General features: G+C 40.3%; 2 long non-coding RNA genes across 2 annotated transcripts; both read right to left on the minus strand.

The window, feature by feature from the left end:
* Window positions 1-212: 212 nt before the first annotated feature.
* LOC117817138 lies at window positions 213-870 on the minus strand. Its single transcript, XR_004632085.1, has 3 exons — window positions 770-870; window positions 622-686; window positions 213-288 (listed from the first exon to the last, which is right to left on the minus strand). It is a non-coding gene; the product is annotated as an uncharacterized LOC117817138 (long non-coding RNA).
* Window positions 871-921: 51 nt separating this feature from the next.
* On the minus strand, window positions 922-1,595 carry LOC117817141. Its single transcript, XR_004632089.1, has 3 exons — window positions 1,459-1,595; window positions 1,032-1,068; window positions 922-947 (listed from the first exon to the last, which is right to left on the minus strand). It is a non-coding gene; the product is annotated as an uncharacterized LOC117817141 (long non-coding RNA).
* Between the last annotated feature and the right edge of the window lie 2,263 nt (window positions 1,596-3,858).

A 3,858-nucleotide genomic window follows, 5' to 3' on the forward strand; every position in this document is an offset into this window, starting at 1 on the left:
GGAAACTAATAGATATTCTGCTGTCCACTTCTCATTGTTATCACATTCAACTAGACCCACAGTCATTATTTAAACATTTGCGATCATTGATTTTTAATCATTGTAGATAAATGATGATTTTAGATGTTGCAAATTGCAATTAGATAATTTAGTTTCCCCACACGCAATATATAAAATACACATCCCATATAAATACACAGAGAGTGACATGATCTTCCTTTATTGAATAAGGATAATAAAAGCAGGTAAACCATCAGCTCCTTTCAAAACTGAAGCCACACAGTGACTCTACAAGATAGAAAGCATGGAATCAAAAGCATACAACAAAATAATGCATACACAATCAGTCTGTATATAATGTCTGCACACTGAAATAAATGTAGGCCAAATCCATACACAACAAATTAACAGACAAATTAATACATGCAGTAGCCTCCCTACAAGCTTGTATACACAATATACAGTGCAATTATAAGAGGTCAAATTAATTCAAATTTGTATATATATATGTCTCTGCCACTGCAGGCCATATATAACTGAAATTTAAAGCATGTTAACTTAAGTAATTCAACACATATTGGTCCCTGATCAGGGAACACGGCAGGCGTACAGTGTACTTACTGGATCATCATCATCATCATCATCTGGCATTGGTGGCTCCAGCAAGGAGATGGTGCTGCCAGAAACTGCAAGGCAAACCAAAGTCAGATAGTCCAAATGGATTAGATATGAATGTGCTTACATCACATGTAAAGATGGAAGAAGGTACCTTGTATGAAGCGGTTAGCCTCTTGGGAGGGACATGCATTTGTTTCTGTCCCCCCAAGGATCCCCTCCAAAACTGGCCTGCCTTTATTTTGTGATAAGGCCAATGTCTTCGGCTGGGGTGAGGGCGGTGGGAGGTGACCCACCACCCATTCTTTGTATTTGGCCTCTCTTTTTGACGGCTAAAACAGTACATCATTTGTGTGAGCAGGCACCTTCTGGGTACAATGTACACTTGTGTAAGTATTAGTCAGGGGGGCACTTACCATTCTGCAAGATGTTCTTGTATTTGACTTTTACTTGCTGCCAAGTTATTTTTGGCCCAGTCATGTTTAAGCCACACACACACACACACACACACACACACACACACACACACACACACACACACACACACACACACACACACACACACACACACACACACACACACACACACACACACACACATATATATATAAAGAAAGTTTCTATCTTGTCCTGTAAGTAAGTATATACATATATGTACACACACACACACTTGCAGGATAAGATAGGATAAACTTTATTTCTCCCAAGGGGAAATTAAATCAGAGAGTTATACAGTCTGATGAAGTTACATTTACACAATTTCAAACACATCTGCATCGATTCCACAACAATTTTAATTTAGTGATTATCAAGAGTGTAAGTGTGTACATGTGCACTACTTACGCATTCAGGCGATCTGCAATGGTTTCCCAAGCTTTTTGGCGCTGTTTAATTATTGATGCTGTGTTGCCTTTCTTTCTGATTTGATCTTTCACCTCTTCATATGCTTCCATGAGGATCTCCGCTTCTGACGGTGAAAAGTATGCCGCAAGCGTTGCCATGGTTAATCAGTGAATCTGCGATCGATATCTGGGGTCTATTTAAGGAAGCCGCGTACGCGCACTTAGCCAGGATTGGTTTCCCCTGGCTTGATGAATCCGTGTCTGCTCATCCTGGCTTGGTCTTTGTGCAACCGACTGAGCCTGGACGCTCTTGTTTTGGATTGGTTGAACTCGGCTCAGTCATTTATCCCGGATATCTTAATCCTACTTTCATGCAACAGGCCCCTGATCTTTGAATTCAATCGTTGCTTATTTGTATTGATTTATTGTGGATGTTGACTGAAGCTTCATGTCTGCTCCACAGAGCTCAGCAGCAGCACAGGTGCAGCATCCTGAACAGAGACAGAAGATACCTGAGCTGTTTCTGACAGTTCAGCACCTTGGACAGCGATGGCCAAACAACTCCCAAGAGACTAGAACAGGACACTCTACCTGTACTCACCTGGATACCAGACATGGATGGATGGATGGATGGATGAAGTATATTGTGTACAATACATACACAAGCAGAGGTCTGGGGTCTTATCGGAAGGCTCTGACTCCATGTCAGAGCGGTGGTACAGTGGAGCTGCTTTATGACCACTAAAAAATGTCCGATGCCCTCATGTGATGAGGATTAGCCTCTCGAACACCTTCTCCTGGACTGTTACAGGACCAGAGACATCAGGAACTAAATGTCTGCAATTGGTTTTAATGTTTGTAACAGTGAGAGATCAGTCATGTATGGACTCTTTAACCTTCCTCTTGTGTTAGAAAATGTGTTTTATTGCATCAAGGCTTTTTGACTTTGTCAGGAACCTCTATTTCAACAAAATACAACTTTTTTTTTCACTTAATCATAAAATGCTCTGGTTGAAATGATAACCTTTGTGTCGTTAGGGTCGGTTTCGACACGGTCATAAAAATAAGATGAAAAAGCAATAATTAGAGTCAAAACTGAAATCCTAAGTGAACTGTCAGTCAACACACTGACAGCCAGATCATTTCCCAATCACGTGAGCTTTAGGGGATTCTCATTTTGTATTGTTTTCGAGTATACCTGCACAAAAACAAAATAAATGAAGACAGGCATATCCAGACATGTGAGGTTAATTCACTCATTTGAGTGATCATTTGGGGAGCTTGCCTATGTTCCCACATTTAGGCATCTATAAGCTCTGCTTCAGCCGAAACCCTTTTTGATCTATGGGGCGCCGTTTGAAAAGTTGTGCACACCGAAAATAACAGCAACATTTCTTCACAAATGTGAGTGATTTTTTAAAAGTCACTTTTTTATCACATTTACAGGAATATTTGTGATCTTCTTCACATTTAATTTTGTTGTAAAAAATATATTAAGCTGAAATAATTGTTAAATCCAAATGTTAAATGTAAATCTAAATGTTAAATGTATATCTAAATATTAAATTTAAATCTAAATATTAAATCTAAATCCAAATGTTAAATACAAATCTAAATGTTAGCTGATATGCAGATTCACACTGCTGCCTCGCGGATATACCAAAATAAAAGCTTCAGAAAGAGATACAGACTTAGCAATAGCAACTTAGCTTGTCCGTACCATAGACTGGGTCAGTTCTGTCTCTGAGCGTTGAGAAATCCCTTTTTCATTTTTACAGTGGGCAGTCCGGCTAGTAACCCGTAGGAGTCATACTGACAGACTGATTGGGATAAATGTATCGCTTTATGAAGCTTTTATTTTGGTACTTCTGCCGGGCGGCAGTGGGAATTTGTATTGGGCGCTGTCAGTACCAAAATAAAAGCTTCATAAAGCGATACAAATATCCTAATTTCTGTCAGTACCAAGCGGCAAACTCCGGTCTCAAACGATGAAGCCAATGCGGAAGTGTTATAAATTGCAATACATCAAGAATCCGCTTGAGGCTGGCTGCAGAAACACCGGAAACCACATAGATATGAATGGGAGAAAGACGATCTTTGCAGCATTAATAAACATGTTTACAGCCTGGTTCAAAAAACGTCTTTGCCCTATGAAGCTAATCTCTCTAGTGGCACACACTGTACGGGGGGTGAATTTTTTTCAAACGTGACGGTTCAGAAGATATTTAGATTACGAGTTTTGCCCAAATAAGGACATGACTGACGTGACTCCCGGTCGGGAACACACAGCCATTGGCTAAGAGACTCACACTACGTCACACTCTGCCTGGTTGAGTTCCGCATTACCAATATGGCTGCCGCCGTCGATTTGCTTCAAAACAGCTCTCAGGAACAGATGGGT

Source organism: Notolabrus celidotus, chromosome 8, assembly GCF_009762535.1.
Source record: "Notolabrus celidotus isolate fNotCel1 chromosome 8, fNotCel1.pri, whole genome shotgun sequence".
Taxonomy (NCBI): Eukaryota; Metazoa; Chordata; class Actinopteri; order Labriformes; family Labridae; genus Notolabrus; species Notolabrus celidotus.